We start from the raw sequence: 21,063 nt of genomic DNA, 5'->3' as shown, positions 1-21,063 counted from the left end.
ATTGTCCTTACGAACCATCTCCTGCCCATTACATCATGGCCGCCATGGTTTTAATTTACATTGTCCACAACCTAGTGACTCCTTCTCGCACACACATTATTAATAAACACCAGTGCTGTTAATTGTGTCTGGTTACATCGTATAAACACGGATAACCAGCGCTCTTGCACTGTCAACAAACGACATTAGCTAATACATTCCTACTCTCTATTAGCGCTAAACCCGGGTTATGACCATTACAAAATGGCCGCCACCATTTCGGCAATTACCACGTGTCCTGCCCCCTGGGCGATGACGCGTAATACACGCCGATCATCTCGTTTGTTTAAATAATCCCGACCGCCGAGCTCCCTCATCTACTCGAGCTCGGCGGGGACGGGTAGGTCAAGTTACCTGGATACAGGCAGGATGAGGTGAGTTAACCAACAAGCGGGATGAGCACAGTTCCCGCTTTTGCATTCTTTAAACGAGGCGGTACAAACGCAATAGCGCTTCCAGTACAGCGGCGCCACCGCTCTATTTACCTTTGTTTACCTTAAATATCTCTCTCTAGCCTCATCTAAAGGCCCTCCCTGATATCTTTTCCCGCCGACCCTCATGTGGCTTGTAGTCCCCAACCTAATGGTGAGTAGGGAGTGCAATTTTTGTGTGTACAGCGCTAGTAAGATACCAGTGTGTGTTTCTGAGTTGATATACTATTCCCTGTCTGGTACTCACCATAAGCAATGTTTTACAGCACTCACATGTTCTCAAGGGTGCCTACAAAATGCATGAAGTCTGATAGGGTATTACACCCCTCCTATATTTTTTGCTGTTCTAACCACTGTCCTCATTTTTGCTGTTTTTAATCACTGCTTTTAAACATCACCCTGAGACACCGTTTTCTCCTTCTTCACACAGTCTTTGAGTGTACCTGGCACATACACGCTGCTCACTCAAAGTCCTCAGGCATGCTATTGTTGTGCTCAATAGTTCACAACACCGCCTGCATGCCACTCATTCCCCACCTTCTGGCATTGACTTGATATTCATTAATGACTGTTGCAAAATGTATTAATCAGTGTTGTTCCTTTCCTCTATGTTTAGGCATAGGATACTCCACAGAGGTAACACACATTACATACATGACATGAGCATGTTCCCTCTCTTTTTTACACTCCCTTCACTTGTTATATGGTCCTGAAGAATCGCGGGTAACTTGTCCCACTGCGAGAAACATGTCGACCACTTATGACCTCTAGTCTTTACCAGCGTCACTCAACCTAATTGTGTTGACACCTAGTAAGCTAGTTCCACGTTTTAATTGTAGCTAGGGGACCCCCAGAATAAAGTAAATTCCGGTACCCCCAGTTACATTTTAGCTCTCAGCTCATCACTTTACATCTTCTTGCCCACACACCCCCACTTCACCATAAGGCTGTTGGAAAAAAGATCTCCGCCAAAGAGCCCCTCTTGAGGTGAGCCCGTCGGGGATTGCACCGCCTCCCCGACGAGGAGCAAACGCCGATGATGAAGCATGACATCCCTCGGGGTGTGTGAGGCAAATACATCCAACACAATGGATGCCCCAAGGTGCCACATGTACACCTTTGGTCATGCCAGCTAAATCTCCCTCGATTCTACATAGGAACAGTACAGCATTCCCCCTCTTGCATTCCTTGTACCAGATACGGACACAAGCTGATGCTGGACCTTCCACCACCCTGAGTGGTAATTGGTGTCCGTTGATCAAACGATCAGCCTTCCTCCCTGTTTCTTGATAAATACTTCAGCACGGTGCCACACCGTGGGAGTTTCTTCTTGGCGGGTTAGTTTTTCAAATCCCCCACCATTCAAGCCCAAACCATTGTACTGGGCTTCACTGTGTCCACACCTGACTTAGGTTTAGGACAATCTTTCCCCCCCCTCTCCCTTTCTCCTTCCCTGCCTTCTGTGAAGGACCCTACTCACCAGGACCACCCGCCCGGGCCACACCATCATGGAGGGCCCAGGTCTGAGTTTTGGCGAGGAGGATGCAGCAGCAATTATGAGGACACCCTCCCTGTTTGGTATTAACATCGAACCTGCAACAGGTAGTAATACACCCGAGTGGCAATCCCTATCCAACCTCAAACGAGAATGGATAAGGGTAACTATCCACGGGACCATGATGGCAGAATATTTTAAAGCTAAGATTGCACCTAATGGCCTAATTGTAAAAAATTTCCCCAGAATTTTTTTGGGAGGATGGACAATTTAAAATCGAATGGTCACAAGTGTCATGGAAGTGCACCCACGACCTCCTCATCCTGATCGTCAATAAAGCCAAACGTTTAGCAGATGCTCTTCTAGTTAAGATCCATGCAGCAGAGGCAGCCTTGAAGACGGCAGTACAAAACCCGGGCTTTAAAACAAAACTGGCTGAACTTAATAAAGAAATGGCAGAACATCAAGAATATCTAATGGAGCAGAAGCTTGCTAAACTTCAAAAAGATATAAAGAAGTTTTCAAAGGAAAAGGTCTATCCCTATTTAAGGGAAGATTATACCCCCCCTGGCACGAGCTATAATTCTGACTCGAGCACGACCTCATCTAGGAGGGGTTCCAACAGTGGGTCGAGCAGTAGCGGGGAAAACAACCCTGCTCAGATGCCACCGAGGGCCAAAAGAGGCAGGGGACGGGGACAATATAACTTCCCGAACTACCCCAACCAGGGGCAACCAGTTGGTCCCCCTTTTTGGCAATACCCACAATTCCCCCACTTTCAACCACCCTTTGTCCAACAATATCCTCCACTCTACAACCCCCCCCAAAACCCTACACACCCTCCTTTTTTAGGCAGAGGTTGGGGCAGAGGGCGAGGGCGAAAAAGAGGGAACGGGCCAGAGAAGAGGGTGCAATGGGAGGACACACACCCCCAAGGAATGAACACCAGGAGCACCAACCGATCAGGACCAAAATAAGCCTGGTGGTCAATCTATCTGACCGGCTCCTCACAGAGCGAGAGGAGGAGGTACTGCAAAAAGGTTTAGGCTTTGTACCTACCCCCAGGATCGATTTGTTCCAACAAACCAGGGAACTCAAATCATTCTTCAGAAAAATACGACTCAAAACCTTCTTTGAAGGTAAGCCTTGTGAACCAATGACAGACTCAGGGTTACACAATCCTTCAACCTTCACACCCCATAATGGAATGGTCCCAAACGAAGTGCTGACTTTTGAGCAGGCAGTACTAAAAGACATCAACAAACTGGAGCGAAGATCCCCTCACTCCAATATCTCCAAGAATGAGTTGGACATATTGAGATCACTAGCAGAAGACCCATTGCTAACCATCAAACAAGCTGACAAAGGGGGCGCCACGGTCTTAATGAATACTGTGGATTATGAGCTTGAATGCAATAGACAACTGAATGACCAAAGATATTACACACCCATTCCGAATGACCCTACCAGACGCCTACAGACCACAATCTCTAGCTTGGTCACCACGGCGGAATGTGAGCAATGGATCACCAGAAAGGAGGCAGACTTCCTAATGAAAAAGGACCCGAGGGTACCCTATTTTTATATACTGCCTAAGATCCATAAAGCCACCAGACCTGTACCAGGGAGACCCATTGTTTCAGGGATAGACTCCGTATTGGAGCCTCTGTCACAATTTTGTGACCATTTTCTACAACCACTTGTGAAGGCCATACCCTCTTACATCCAAGACACCACGGATGTACTACGGATTCTTGATACCATCCAGGACATAGGAGAAATAGATCTATTGATGACCCTTGACGTAGAGGCCCTCTACACAAACATTCCTCAGAGGGCCACCCTTGATGTCATCGAGGAAAGACTAGGCCTAGAACCCTGGAACTCAAGCACCCCACAGACCTTTGTCATGGAATGCGCCACACTGGCCCTTACCGAGAATTATTTTGAGTACAGAGGCAAGTACTATCACCAGACCCAGGGGACCTCAATGGGCAGTACATTTGCCCCTTCGGTAGCCTGTCTGTACATGGCGGACTTCGAGGGTACACATATACACCATGAGTCGAATCCTTTCCGAGAAAACATCAAACTTTGGAAACGCTTCATCGACGACATCATAATTCTACGGAAAGGCTCCACAGCCACCCAAGAAGCATTCCTTGTTTGGGTAAACCAACTGAACCCCTACCTGAACTTCACCATGGCCTCCTCACCAAACGAGATCCCTTTCCTTGATCTAACAATAAAACTGGAAACAGGGTCCATCAGCACTACTATGTACAGGAAACCCACAGACAGGAACAGTCTCCTACACTACCAGAGCCACCACCCAAGGTCCTTATGCAACAACTTGCCCTTTGGCCAATTCCTACGGATCAGATGCAATTGTAGTGCCATAACTGACTATAAAAAGGAGTCCACAGTCCTATCGAGGAACCTACTAGATAGAGGTTACCCGAAAAGCGAAGTCTTTAAAGCTAGAAAACGGGCCAGGAACAATAACAGGGACGCCCTCCTAGAACGACAAGAAAGAGTACCGGTTGAAAACCAACCAATAACCTGCGTAACCACCTTTACCCCACTCTCCAACCAGATCAGGAACACGATCAAACATCACTGGGGCATTTTGAACACAGGCGACCTTACACTAGAAGAACCGAGATTCGCGTTCAAAAGGTCTCAGAACCTTAAGGACATTTTAATCAGTACCAGACCTAAGGTGGCTAGAAAAGAAACCCAACAAACCCTATGGCATCTACCTCCTGTGACAGGCCACTACCCCTGTGGCATGTGTGGGGTCTGTAAATACACCCTGACACTTAAAAATATCCAGCTTTCTGAGACCTTTAATTGGGAACTCAGACACCACACCAATTGCAATACATCCAATTGCATATACCTGATAACCTGCCCATGTGGCCTGCAATACATCGGTATGACTACCCGGGCTATCAAAGTGCGTATTTCCGAACACCGCAGTAATTTGCGCTGCAAGAAAACCCATACGAAAATGTGCAAACATTATGTGGACTTCAACCACAATGAAGACTCTATGAAATGGGTGGTACTAGAATCTAGCCCTAACTGCCCTAAAAACGCCCTCTTCCGCAAAGAGCAGAGATGGATACATCGCCTGTCCTCTGATAAATATGGCCTGAATGAAGAAATTCCCTGGCATTCACTCTAATACTAGTCCATCAGCATATTTGACCTGAGTCTGTTTACCTGACACACCCCTTGTTAACACCTGCCCTGATGGGCATTACACCCTAGAGGAAAAAATGATTTCATCATCCAATACCCACCTACGTGTTAACTTCTAATCCAGGGGTCTGGAGCAATTGTCCTTACGAACCATCTCCTGCCCATTACATCATGGCCGCCATGGTTTTAATTTACATTGTCCACAACCTAGTGACTCCTTCTCGCACACACATTATTAATAAACACCAGTGCTGTTAATTGTGTCTGGTTACATCGTATAAACACGGATAACCAGCGCTCTTGCACTGTCAACAAACGACATGAGCTAATACATTCCTACTCTCTATTAGCGCTAAACCCGGGTTATGACCATTACAAAATGGCCGCCACCATTTCGGCAATTACCACGTGTCCTGCCCCCTGGGCGATCACGCGTAATACACGCCGATCATCGCGTTTGTTTAAATATTCCTGACCGCCGAGCTCCCTCATCTACTCGAGCTCGGCGGGGACAGGTAGGTCAAGTTACCTGGATACAGGCAGGATGAGGTGAGTTAACCAACAAGCGGGACGAGCACAGTTCCCGCTTTTGCATTCTTTAAACGAGGCGGTACAAACGCAATAGCGCTTCCAGTACAGCGGCGCCACCGCTCTATTTACCTTTGTTTACCTTAAATATCTCTCTCTAGCCTCATCTAAAGGCCCTCCCCGATATCTTTTCCCGCCGACCCTCATGTGGCTTGTAGTCCCCAACCTAATGGTGAGTAGGGAGTGCAATTTTTGTGTGTACAGCGCTAGTAAGATACCAGTGTGTGTTTCTGAGTTGATATACTATTCCCTGTCTGGTACTCACCATAAGCAATGTTTTACAGCACTCACATGTTCTCAAGGGTGCCTACAAAATGCATGAAGTCTGATAGGGTATTACGCCCCTCCTATATTTTTTGCTGTTCTAACCACTGTCCTCATTTTTGCTGTTTTTAATCACTGCTTTTAAACATCACCCTGAGACACCGTTTTCTCCCTCTTCACACAGTCTTTGAGTGTACCTGGCACATACACGCTGCTCACTCAAAGTCCTCAGGCATGCTATTGTTGTGCTCAATAGTTCACAACACCGCCTGCATGCCACTCATTCCCCACCTTCTGGCATTGACTTGATATTCATTAATGACTGTTGCAAAATGTATTAATCAGTGTTGTTCCTTTCCTCTATGTTTAGGCATAGGATACTCCACAGAGGTAACACACATTACATACATGACATGAGCATGTTCCCTCTCTTTTTTACACTCCCTTCACTTGTTATATGGTCCTGAAGAATCGCGGGTAACTTGTCCCACTGCGAGAAACATGTCGACCACTTATGACCTCTAGTCTTTACCAGCGTCACTCAACCTAATTGTGTTGACACCTAGTAAGCTAGTTCCACGTTTTAATTGAAGCTAGGGGACCCCCAGAATAAAGTAAATTCCGGTACCCCCAGTTACATTTTAGCTCTCAGCTCATCACTTTACATCTTCTTGCCCACACACCCCCACTTCACCATAAGGCTGTTGGAAAAAAGATCTCCGCCAAAGAGCCCCTCTTGAGGTGAGCCCGTCGGGGATTGCACCGCCTCCCCGACGAGGAGCAAACGCCGATGATGAAGCATGACATCCCTCGGGGTGTGTGAGGCAAATACATCCAACACAATGGATGCCCCAAGGTGCCACATGTACACCTTTGGTCATTCCAGCTAAATCTCCCTCGATTCTACATAGGAACAGTACAGCATTCCCCCTCTTGCATTCCTGAGTACATTTTCAGGCAGCGTAGATTACGTCATTGGTCTACAATAACAGTATGTGGATGCAATTCCAAGCCTCAAACACTGATTTCCAGCACCAAGTTTGACAGTATCTCTGAAAGACCACATACGTATATATATTAGCTGCCCTTCATGTGCCAAAAACTGCAAATTAAACCATTCACAGCCCTGTATTACTACAGCTACAACATTCCACTGAATGTATAACAAACATTCATAATCACAGAAATGCGACATGTCCACCATCTTTTATGTGTGCAACTATGAATGTATATAGAGTCAGTGATACCCCGTACACATTTATACCAAATAGGAGCTCCATGGTGACTCATGGTGACTTGGAGTTCGCAGTACAGAAAGGGAAGAAATACAACAGCGCTAATACAACAATAAAGGCCATAAGGTAAAAGATATGGGAGAGTAAAATAACGGAAGGTACATCCCAGTGATATTGTCCATGTTGTGGAAATTTGTGGAAATTTACAGACTTAATGATACATTTGCGTTTAAAACCCGGGTGACATCAGCACTCCAAAACGGACACCCGAATCACTTGATTTCTCATATAGCTCACAACGGAACCACGCCCATAGCTCTGGAATCATGGTTCACTGCCTTGCGCAGCACTGGCATACGTTAGGCCAGCCCACTCCACTTACGCTACAAGGAAAAAACAAAAAACTAAACATTGCCCAGATTTTCATTGTACTGGTTTGTTACTTCAAGCTCTAGTTGTCAGAATGGCACACACACACTCCCTCATTGCTTGTATACACCCACAACACATCCATGCAGCATATGCGTCACTACACACGTGACCCTACCAATAAAAAAGACGGGCGCACGTGCTCTACGCCATTTTAGAGTTGCTCCCATCGCAAACGCTGTAATGTTCGTCCTAGTGCGTCAAACGCCTCTTGTAGGCCCACACAACTGAGTACAAGGGCCCACAACTATGTGTGTGGCCTATTTGGTCACTAAGTTAGTGGTACCAGAAGGACTGAGCGGGTGAGGAACCAGTGATGATGATAGGAGCACGAGTATATCTTTACCCATACCAATATCAAGACTCAGCACCAAATGTGAGACTTCTTGGTGGCAGAGCGGGGCTGCATGATGTAGAAAGTACCCTGTCCACGAAAAGGTGAGCAGTGAGGCCTGGGTGCGCAGCGGAGGGAGTAGATGGGGTGCAGCAGACTGGATACAAAAATTTCACGCAGCGATTTAGGCGTACGCAGTCCCTATATACCTTATCCTATTGCATTTGTAATTTTTATCCAATAGCAGGAACATTTTTATATTCGGTCAAACGTCCGGAATAAAAACTATACAAATAGTTGTTTTTAAATGCGGGAGGGAAGGTGTGTGCAATGGCGATGTTATACAACTCCACATTAAGATAGTAACAAATACCAATCATAACATTTTTCTTTTACTATCTTTTATATGTAGAGTTTCAGGGTGCATTATGTCCTGGCACATGGTGAAAAACACACCAGTGACAGAAAGGTGAGCTCCAAATATTTTTTTCAGTCACTCTCTCTTTTCCTATCTCCTTTGATGAAGAAATGACACACAATGTTAACTTCCTTTTTATCTTACAGGTTGTGTTTCACAAATTGGCATCATCCCCCCAAAACACCTACAAAGCTCTACATTCGAGGATTCTGTAATGATGCGTGGCCATCTTAACAACATCTGAGAAGGCTGCTTCGACACGTGGTGCAACGTTTTTAAATCACGCCAATGGCACAAGGTGATCAAATAAGCTTGCTTCCGAATCAATGACAAGTCATCTGTGAAAGGAGAGAGTGGGTAGTGTGCAGCAGCTTCACTGCGTAGGAATTTACAATTACCTCCGAGCAGTGAGTATAGGTTACAACCGTCTGAGGGGCAGATCTACAAGCCCCTCAGCCCACTTTTTTGTCACTTTTAACATGGAAAAAGTGGCGCAAGGAGCTGCTAAATCTGCCTCTGACTTCCCAAGAAAAACACTCACCTCCAGACTCTGCGAGTCAATGGGGTGCAACAGTCTAGGTACGCAATATTGAGAACTCACCACTATGCAGTGGGAGTGCATGGGAAATACTACTTTGGAAGAAAAACAGGGCACAGACACCTCCTTCCAGTGGAAGTTGATGAAATACATTATCCTGAGTGCACAAATAAATAAACCAAAAATATACTCGTGCAGTTGTATGTACTATGCTATTATAAACTCTATATACTATCTTTCATATCACTAAACTGGAGGGTGCACTATGAGCCAGCACGTGCTTGGACACACAACGGATGCAAAAGGTGAGCTACGAGTATTTTCTCCAGTATTAACTGCTCCATTTATAGCTTTCTCTCTCTTACAGTTTTAATGTTGTTTTTCTCTCCTTCTCTCTCTCTCACTCTCTCTCACATAATTTCTCTTTCTCTTTCTCAGTTATGGGCGATGCTGTCCACTTTGCTGTGTACAACCAAAGCTGAGTTCAAGTTGTGAACTCTGTTGGTAACAGTGTTTACACAAGGTAAGCAGAGCGGCCTAATTATACAATGCCTCCGATTAAATGCATTAGAATAGAACATTTATTTACAAACCCCTTGCACCACTTTTGCGTCACTTTTAACATGGGAAAAGTAAGGCAAAAGTGGCGCAAGGGGCTTGTAAATAAGCCCCAAAGAATATTGTCCTGCATAAAGACTTGATATCTCACCTAATTCTGTCTCATCTCTGAATCATTTTAAAGACCTGTTGGCCCATACTGTAAATCTGACGCAGTAGGCACTTCCGTACAGACACCTTTTAAACGCAGGCCTACAAGATAGGTGGACTGTATCAGTCACACTGCAGACGTGCAAAATAAAAAATATCGCCAAGTATTACCTTAACTTGTAATGTTTTACCTCATTTAGTCGCATCAATCTAATTTTGAACAATTATTTTCATTTTTTTTTGTAGATTACCTACCCTACTTCTATTGGAGTCCATGTCACATTTTGTTTAATTGTTTTTTTAAATGTATGTTTCTAGTTTTTTACTACATTGTTACGTTTCCAGTTATGTATTGTTGTTTTAGTAAAAGTTAATTTTAAAAATGTCTTCTTTTTCTGACATTTCACTAATATTTAGAGTGATAATCATACAGTTAGAAAACATTTAAAAATAGAAATGATATTCATAACTTGAAGTATAATACTGAGGCTAACTCTTTACCAGCTCTTTACCAGAGTCTATAGCTACAACTAACGGTTCCTATGGAAAACTTAAAAAACTTCAGCACAGTAACTGTTTCGATTAGCAACATAGTGTGGTGAACTTCTAACCTCTGTGCTCACTTAAGTGTTCCATGAACTGTTACTATGGTAACAGGCTGTAAGCAGTTCGGGGGTAGGGCTGAAAGGTACTGGCTGGACAGAGTCCATTATATTTACCCAGGATCCTCTACATGACAGAAAGGAAAGCAAAGTAAAACAGAACACTGTGTACCAGATTTACTACTCCAAGGCCGCCCCCTGCAAAATTAGAAGTGTGTCCCTCAATGACCCCCCTCAAGCCCCGGGAACCACGACCCCCTGTGTATTTGTGTATTGTGGGAAGCAGGCTGCATCCCCTCGAGGGCCCTGGGGACCGCTATGCCCCAGGGCTGGCTCATACAGTGCACTGGGGTGCCTAGGGCCGGGACACTGCTGTTTGCTATGAGAGGGCGGGAGTCCCACGGCTCCCCTCCCTCCCATAGCAAACGTGGTTTGAATTTTCAAAGACAGAGTAGTGACATCTGTTCTCACTTTCAAAATCCAAACCAGATTGCTTTTCCAAATGCAAGGTAGCATCTCCCCATGTGGAAAAGCATTGCCGGCTCCCGAAGGATGCAGGGAGCCGGCGGGACCGTGGGGACATTGTGGCTCCCGCCACGGTACCCAACATTTTGAATAAACCCCGGGGGATAGGGTCCCTGGGGATATTAGAAGTTAATGATAGGAGCTATTTTATGGTAAAATTAGAAGTTGCGCATCTAGCGTTTGGGAGCCGGCATTGCTTTTCCATATGGGGACCTACTAACATGCAGTTCCCCATGTGAAAAAGCAATCTGTTTAATATTTTGAAAGAGAGAACAGATTTCCTTGCTATGGGAGGGCGGGATGGACACCCCGGGACACTGCAGGAGCCGGCCCTCCAACAATACAATAAGCCCTGGGGAGTGGTGGTCCGTGGGGCTTTGGAGACCTTGAAGCCTCCCCAACCATTTTTTTTTGTAGCCCTGGGGGGTGACGGGGCCCTCGAGTGCTCCAGGAAGGGGGCCACGCTGTCCTGCTTCCATATTACATAAATTCACACAATTCCTGCCTGAGAACCCGCCCTGCAGCGTTTGAGGCCCCCGGTAAAATGGAGCATCTCGAGTGCATTCTAATGGAGGGGGCATGACGCGCTCGCTACCACACCAGTCACTGTACTTCCAAGATTATTTGGTGTGTGCCACGAGAAAGGGAGATGAAATAGGGGCAGCCCTCTTTCTGGCAGACTTCGTGTTTCACTTTCAAACAATCATTCAAGTTTGTAGTGGCAGCAAAGTGCACTGTGCTTTCATCATTTCCCATTTTTCATCACAAAGGTAACATAGACATTGGCAAAAGAGGAGAGCCATTCAGCATAATACAACGCGATGTCAGCCAAGTTGTCTAATTTGAATAATGCTGCATTCTGGGTATTGTGGTCTCAAACCAGGACCACGTGACCACTCGGACATTGTAATTATCAAATCAACTCACCTGTGATCAAGGCGCTTGGTGCCGAAACGCGTAAGGATAAAAAGAGTTGTTTCAAGCTGCCACACGACCAGACCTAATAAAGCGTCAGTTTGCAAGGATACCGAAGCTGTGGGCTCTGTTTTGTTCTTGTTGGTACTGATAGCAGGATTCTCCATTCCTGCCTGAGAGCCCGCCCTGCAGCGTTGGAGGCCCCCGGTAAAATGGAGCATCTCGAGTGCATTCTAATGGAGGGGGCATGACGCGCTCGCTACCACACCAGTCACTGGACTTCCAAGATTATTTGGTGTGTGCCACGAGAAAGGGAGATGAAATAGGGGCAGCCTTCTTTCTAACAGACTTCGTGTTTCCCTTTCAAACAATCATTCAAGTTTGTAGAGGCAGAAAAGTGCACTGTGCTTTCATCATTTCCCATTTTGCATCACGAAGGTAACATAGACATTGGCAAAAGAGGAGAGCCATTTAGCATAATACAACGCGATGTCAGCCAAGTTGTCTAATTTGAATAATGCTGCATTCTGGGTATTGTGGTCTCAAACCAGGACCACGTGACCACTCGGACATTGTAATTATCAAATCAACTCACCTGTGATCAAGGCGCTTGGCCCCGAAACGCGTAAGGATAAAAAGAGTTGTTTCAAGCTGCCACATGACCAGACCTAATAAAGTGTCAGTTTGCAAGGATACCAAGGCTGTGGGCTCTGTTTTGTTCTTGTTGATACTGATAGCAGGATTCTCCATTCCTGCCTGAGAGCCCGCCCTTAGACTTCCAAGATTATTTGGTGTGTGCCATGAGAAAGGGAGATGAAATAGGGGCAGCCCTCTTTCTGGCAGACTTCGTGTTTCACTTTCAAACAATCATTCAAGTTTGTAGTGGCAGCAAAGTGCACTGTGCTTTCATCATTTCCCATTTTGCATCACAAAGGTAACATAGACATTGGCAAAAGAGGAGAGCCATTCAGCATAATACAACGCGATGTCAGCCAAGTTGTCTAATTTGAATAATGCTGCATTATGGGTATTGTGGTCTCAAACTAGGACCACGTGACCACTCGGACATTGTAATTATCAAATCAACTTACCTGTGATCAAGGCGCTTGGCGCCGAAACGCGTAAGGATAAAAAGAGTTGTTTAAAGCTGCCACACGACCAGACCTAATAAAGCGTCAGTTTGCAAGGATACCGAAGCTGTGGGCTCTGTTTTGTTCTTGTTGGTACTGATAGCAGGATTCTCCATTCCTGCCTGAGAGCCCACCCTGCAGCGTTGGAGGCCCCCGGTAAAATGGAGCATCTCGAATGCATTCTAATGGAGGGGGCATGACACGCTCGCTACCACACCAGTCACTGGACTTCCAAGATTATTTGGTGTGTGCTACGAGAAAGGGAGATAAAATAGGGGCAGCCCTCTTTCTGGCAGACTTCGTGTTTCACTTTCAAACAATCATTCAAGTTTGTAGTGGCAGCAAAGTGCACTGTGCTTTCATCATTTCCCATTTTGCATCACAAAGGTAACATAGACATTGGCAAAAGAGGAGAGCCATTCAGCATAATACAACGCGATGTCAGCCAAGTTGTCTAATTTGAATAATGCTGCATTCTGGGTATTGTGGTCTCAAACCAGGACCACGTGACCACTCGGACATTGTAATTATCAAATCAACTCACCTGTGATCAAGGCGCTTGGCGCCGAAACACGTAAGGATAAAAAGAGTTTGTTTCAAGCTGCCACACGACCAGACCTTTTTTTCCAATGGCACACTTTTGTCGTGCACGGCAGCCATTTTAGATGCCTTGACCAGACCCACTCTCTGCACGCCGCCGATCGTGACGTCTGTTAACATTCGATTCGAAGGAAATCAGGAAGTGTTGACCGCCATTTTGTCACTGCGAGTAAATATATTGTTAAAAATAATTGTTATAAATTAATCCGTATTGATAAACATTGTCTGCGCCATTTTGCCTTTTTTCCAATGCCACACTTTTGTCGTGCACAGCAGCCATTTTAGATGCCTTGACCAGACCCACTCTCTGCACGCCGCCGATCCTCAGCGTGGCTCCCCACCCTCGCAAGCATCTCCCCCACGCACTGGTCACCCCCGCTCTCTCTCTCATGCATGGGCCATAAACCTCCCCCCATCTGCGCAGCTCCTCCCTGAGAATCACACCCTGTGCCCGCCCGACACCTCCCTTTCACCCTATTCACTACCGCACCCTCTGGGGGTACGGGAGACGTATCCTGACCTCCTATGTATTCTGAGGGTGGCTGAGGATGCTCATATATGTTGATACATGTCTTCCAGCAGCTGCGCGTGAGCGGATTTTTAAGTTTTTTGCTGCTTGACGTCTGTTAACGTTCGATTCGAAGGAAATCAGGAAGTGTTGACCGCCATTTTGTCACTGCGAGTAAATATATTGTTAAAAATAATTGTTATAAATTAATCCGTATTGATAAACATTGTCTGCGCCATCTTGCCTTTTTTCCAATGCCACACTTTTGTCGTGCACGGCAGCCATTTTAGATGCCTTGACCAGACCCACTCTCTGCACGCCGCCGATCCTCAGCATGGCTCCCCACCCTCGCAAGCATCTCCCCCACGCACTGGTCACCCCCACTCTCTCTCTCATGCATGGGCCATGAACCTCCCCCCATCTGCACTGCTATTCCCTGAGAATCACACCCTGTGCCTGCCCGACACCTCCCTTTCACCCTATTCACTACCGTACCCTCTGACACTCCTCTTCCTCTGTGTCTGATTGTCCAGGCCGGTCCCAGGCTATCACTTAGCCCTGCGGATGTAGTTTATGGCCCCAACTGTAAAGAATCACCCCTCTTCAAAGGAGTTACAGTAGATCAAGGCACCCACCCCATGAGATCCGTCACACCACACACGTTCCTACTATCTGATAACAATCCTGTATTGTGATTGGGGAGGGGATTCTCACTGTGAGGGTGTGTGAGATCGAGCCTGAAGCGGAAGATTCCAGGGATGTCGTTTTGTACATTAAAGTCTTCACAATTATGTGTCACATTAAAATTTATAGCACTCCAACAAAGTAGTATGATTATAACACCTTAATAACTTATAAATATATACAATGCTCCAACAAAGTAAAAGCGTTAAAAAAAACATTTTAAACAAAGCAACAATGGGCTGCTATGAGGTGGCGTCAGTATTGGTTCTTTGTGCAAATAGGCCGAAGGCAGCACAACGCGCCGAGATTCGGACGGCACCCAGGTGATGTCCAGTAAGTTGTCGCACTGGTCATGGCATCCTACAATGCTGCGCTGAAAAACGGCGTGGGGCGCCCCGGGGGGGGGGGGGGGGGGGGGCGGAACGAACGTGCCTCCCCCGCCTCCCAGGCTGGAGGCTCCTCTGCTGCAGTGGGGCGCCCCTTTACCGTTTCAGTCACCATTCTGCTGTTTACCGTCCGCTTTTGCTGCACTGTGCCTCATCCGCCATTCAGCTGAGTTGTGCCCGCTCTTGCGGCTACAGCGTCTCGCCCACCATCCAGCTGAGTTGTGCCCGCTCTTGCGGCTACAGCGTCTCGCCCACCATCCAGCTGAATTGCGCCCACTCTTGCGGTGCAGCGATAGGCGGCTGCACAGGACTTTTAAAATGGCGGCCGGCTCTTCAGATTTGGGCCTGGTCCACTAAAATGGCTCTGGGACACATTTGAACTCGGACATTTGCCTGCTAGGGCTTGGGCCCCATTCTCGAAAGCGTCCCCTTAGCCTTGAAGATTCTACAAAAGTCATCGGGGCCCCCGACTCCCGCAGGCTTCCGGTGGGGAGCGGCTGCCATGATTGCTCGCGGAATGGCCAAGACGGAGCCACAAGATGGTGATGCTCTCATGCTGACGCCAGCTTCAGTCTGAAACATCCAGAAACACTGTAGACTACCAATTCGATCAGTTCCGGTGGAGCCTCAATGTGACACGGTAGAGAAGAACTTGCCCTCCCCTCTTTGACTGATGGTTCTTATAGCCTGTCCCTTCTGTTGTCATTTAACAGAACTTTTTGGACTGCTGAAAGGGGTTGTGTTCCGACCGCTGGTTGGTGGAGACATTTTGACTATATTCTGGACCTGCGTTGTCGCGTAATGCGTCATATGACGCGCCGCGTTAGCGCACCCGGAAGTGCTCCGGTGCGCGAGGCGCAGCTTCCCGGAAACGATCCAGAGCGCGGCGCTCAGCGCGTAACGTAAGGTCATGTGACTTGTTAATAAAACTTTTCATTGGTTCATTTTACTTTTGATATTCTAATGATGAAAGGCTTGGTCATATGACCTAAAAATAACACTTTTCATAGCTTTCGAACATTTTTTTTTCCCCAAATGATGAAAGCCCCACCTTTTTTTTTCTCACTCTGACTTGTAAAGCAAAGGACCCAGATGCATTTACAGTTTATCACTAACAATGTTCCAGGCTACTGTATTTGCCCGGGAAATTTACAACTCTCCTGCAAGTAAAATATTCCTATTTTGAGAAAAAGGGCGTTTCTTCGTCCCATGAGGGAGCCGTTGAACAAAAGAGGCTCGGCCTGCTGTCTTAGTCGCTGATAGGCATGAATATCGGATTCTTATCGATCACTTTATGTTGCAGGAGTGGAAAACACAACAGCCCTTGACCATTTATGTTTACTGCGTTCCTGCGTATTATACCTTTTAACCTTCTTGTAATCGGGCTGCTTTATTTCACTTGCCTTTTACTGATTCGAAAACAGTGGCTATTATTCAAAACTTTACCAATCTAGGTACTACTACCATGTTTTGTTTTAAAAACCGTTATTGTGAAAATGTCAGTATACAAATACGGGCCTATAACCACGTGGGCCGGCCACGGAGCAAACTGGAATCGTATATGATGAAGGGACATTTACACTGTAGAAGAGCGTAACGGGCGACCTATTAGGTTGCAAGAACTAAGGTGTCTAACAGTTGCGGAATCGGTGGACGTACATTTTATAATTATAGTACGACAGGGCCAGTTACAATAAAATTATCTAGATATACATTTGCTGGCAAGTACCATGGGTGACGTTAATTCGAACTTTCAATAGTACAGTAATCAATAACACATCAGAACTTAATATCAATAGGGATGTCCAAATGTTCAATCAGTATTCGTCCCCGCCCGCCATGTGCTTCAATACTGCATACGTATCTCGTGATATCAAGGTTGGGCAAGGTTGGGCAACCAGTACACAACAAGGAGTTTCGAGTCCCATTTATACCGGCGCCATTTTGGGCAAGGCCGGGCAGGTCCAGGATATAGTCAAAATGTCTCCACCAACCAGCGGTCAGACCAGAACCTCTTTCGGCAGTCCAAAAAGGTTCTGTTAAATGACAACAGAAGAGATAGGCAACAAGAACAATCAGTCTAAAGAGGGGACGCTTTCGTGAATGGGGCCCATGCCCTAGCAGGCAAGCGTCCGAGTTCCAAGGTGTCCCAGGGCCGTTTTAGTGGACCAGGCCCAAATCCAAAGAGCCGGCCGCCATTTTGAGAGTCTTGTTGCAGCCGCCTTTTGCTGCACCGCAAGAGTAAGCGCAATTCAGCTGGATGGTGGGCGAGACGCTGTAGCCGCAAGAGCGGGCGCAACTCAGCTGAATGGCGGATGAGGCACAGTGCCGCAAGAGCGGGTGCAATTCAGCTGAATGGCGACTGAAACGCTAAGAGGCGCCCCACTACAGCAGAGGAGCCTCCACCTGGGGAGGAGGGAGAGGCCCGTTTGCGCCGCCCCCCCCGGGCACCCCACGCCGTCTTTCGGCGTAGCATTGTAGGATGGCCACACAAGTGAAACTTGCTGGACACCACCTCGGTGCCATCCGGATCTCGGCGTGTTGTGCTGCCTTCGGCGTACTGTAGCAGCAAGAGTGACCGCAACTCAGCTGGACACGCCGTCTTTCAGCGCAGCATTGTAGGATGGCCAGACCAGTGCAGAAACTTGCTGGACACCACCTCGGTGCCATCCGGATCTAGGCGCGTTGTGCTGCCTTCGGCCTACTGTAGCAGCAAGTGCGGGCGCAACTCAAGTGGACGGCGAGTGAAACGGTAAGAGGCGCCGCACTGCAGATGAGGTGCCTCCACCTGGGGAGGCGGGAGAGGCCAGTTCGCTCCGCCTCCCCCCCCCCCGGGCACCCCACGCCGACTTTCGGCGCAGCATTGTAGGATGGCCACACCAGTGCAACTTGCTGGACACCACCTCGGTGCCACCCGGATCTCGGCGCGTTGTGCTGCCTTCGGCCTATTCGCACATCGGTCCGCTACTGACGCCGCCTCATAGGCCAACGGATTTTGTAGGCTTTTTATAGCCCAAAGCCGCATAACAAGTCATGTGACTTGTTTATAAAACTTTTCATTGGTTCATTTTACTTTTGGTTTCCTATTGATGGAAGGCTTGATCATATGACCTAAAAATAACACTTTTCATTGGATTGAAACATTTTTTTTCCCAAATGATGAAAGCCCCACCTTTTTTTTTCTCACTCGGCAATCCAAAAAGGTTCCGTTAGATAACAACAGAGGGGACAGGTAACAAGAACCATCAGTCAAAAGAGGGGAGGGCAAGTTTTTCCCTACCGTGTCACTTTGGGGCTCCACCGGAAGTCATCGAATTGGTAGTCTACAGTGTTTCTGGATGTTTCAGACTGAAGCTGGAGTCAGCATGAGAGCATCACCATAACATCCAGGACTTGTGCCATTTGTGCAAGGCAGTGACATTGAAGCATCTCAGGGACCACGTCACATACCATATGCAGAGTCCTTCCCACAACCTCTGCCTTCCTTCTTACCTAGTTATTGTTCTTTCACTCCCACTCCAGGCTGTGGATGGAAAACCATGAACCTACACTCACCTATGAAAATCTTACTATTGATGGTTTACAGAAACATACAGTCACTGGGTGTTGTCATCAGTGATGTCATCAGTGATGTCATTGAGATGTCATCAGTGATGTCATCAGTGATGTCACTGACCATGTCATGAATGATGTAATATGTGACATCATCAGCAGTGGATTGCGGGTGCACGATATATAGTTAGTGCAACTAACTATATATGCGAATTTCAATGGTTTTGTGCGAGTAAATTAAGGTTTTGTAAATGCTAATCCCTAACTATATAAGGTCTAAAACCCATGTTTTTTCTGTGAATATATATATATTCACTATATATATATGTATATACATATATATATGTGTATATATATATATATATATATATATATATATATATAACAATAATAATAATAATAGGGACATTTGTAGAGCGCTGAGTTACGCGCACCGGTGTATAGCAGCAATCTTCACTCCCTCCATCACTGTGGGGAAATGAAGAGACAGACCCCACGGCTTCAGGCAAGGTAAGATTTTATTTTACCTTTCACGGGCGACACGTTTCAAGCAACCATGTGCTCTTGTTCACACACCTTGCACCGTGTCAGCTCAGATTTTAAATACTTTTTGTTGCTTAGGTGTTCCACCTCTTTAGTGAGTCACATGATCCGCCATGAACATAGAAATAATACTTTCATTGGTTTCACTCACTTAACAGCTAAGTCTTCACATTTGTTACTAAGTAATTTTTTTAAAATGTATTTGGTTAACATTGCCTGCACTTAGACAAAATTATTTTATTATGTGATTGATCTAATGGAGATCTCCGACAAAGTAATTATCACTTCATGAATGCATTTATAACTAAACAATTTGTACAGATTGCAGATTCACTAAACCTATGCATTGCTTTGACTTCGTAATCCATAATTATAATAAAGTATGTTACAAGAAATTTACAATCTATATACAAATCTCTAAAATATTACAAAAATATTATTATATTGCAAGTTATTGTCATTTTATATTTATATCTGCTTGAATGCATAATATTCTAACAAGCCTTGCATCTGATCCTAGGGTCAGCACCATATATCGTAAATAGATTTCTAGCTGAGATAATGATTACTAAATTTAATAAATTTAAACTATGGACCTGGACAGACATGTGTGTGTAAAAATAAGTGACTGTGCGATGTGATACCCTTAAATCAATATCTACAGCGGTCCATTGATGTATACCGTGAAATAGTACTATTTCACTCACTCAACTAGTCAGACCAGTGTGCACTTATTCTGAAAAATGATAATGAAAAAACAAAGTTTTAATTGTTGTGTATATACACTTATTTATATGTGTAACAAACAGAAAAAGAAACAAAAAAAGAGAAAACATATTGTTATCATACATATATACAAAAGGTCTGTTATGTTTCGGGACAAATAGCTCAGCTTCATATCTTAAGATAATACTGATATGATCATTTAATATCTTATACAAGAATAAACACCGGGTCACACTGCTGCTATTGTACTCAACCTGCTGAAACTCATCACATTCAGGACCTTAGTGTTCAGCTTATTTCGTTTTTATTGGAGACTGGACTGGGGAGCTAAGATGATATTAGCACTACCCTGTCTATTTATAGGATGTTATGCAGATCTTCAGTTGTATTGAACCCATTAGGATATTTGGTATCTAACTCCACTATGTAGTGAGTTTCCCTTCTTTTGAGTATTTTTTCTCTGTCCCCTCCCCTTCGGAGGGGGGCCACTGCATCGATCACAAAATACGTAAGGCACGCCAGGTATTTGTTGTGGGTGGATCTAAAATGGTGTGCTACAGGGTAGGTACTGTCGTTATTTTGTATTGCCCTTAGATGCTGCAGTATCCTGACGTGTAACTGCAGCTTCGTGCTGCCCACATACCGCAAGCCGCAGGTACACGCCAGGACGTATATGGCATAATCGCTTCGACAATTATAGTTACCCTTAATAGCAGTGCTGACATTGGAAAAAGGGGTGCTGTATTGAGTGGTGTTGGTACCAAATTTACACGCTCGACACGTCAAGCATTTATAAAATCCATCTTTTAATTTAAGCCAGGTACTGCGCTACCCAGCTCTGGACTAGTTTTAACAATCCTGTTGCGCATACTGTTGGCTCTCCTATATGTGATCGTGGGGGTATCTGGTAATCTCTCACTTAATACACGATCAGTCATAAGAATTGATCAGTGTTGTCTAACTATGGACTTAATTTTCCTCTACTGTTTGTTAAAAGACAGAACCAGACGCGGTGCTTCATTGCCATCTGTTCCCTCTGTGGGCTTGGGTGTAAATAGGGATTCCCTACTTTTGGATAGAGCCCTCTGTAGAGTAGCCTCACTATATCCTCTAGTTCATAGGCATGACACCATCTGAGTGGCTCCCAACTCAAATTTCTCTGGGGTACTGCATATTCTTTTCAGCCGCAATAGCTCCCCAAATGGG

Source organism: Lissotriton vulgaris, chromosome 8 (assembly GCF_964263255.1).
Source record: "Lissotriton vulgaris chromosome 8, aLisVul1.2, whole genome shotgun sequence".
Lineage (NCBI taxonomy): Eukaryota > Metazoa > Chordata > Amphibia > Caudata > Salamandridae > Lissotriton > Lissotriton vulgaris.
This window is presented reverse-complemented; position numbering follows the sequence as displayed.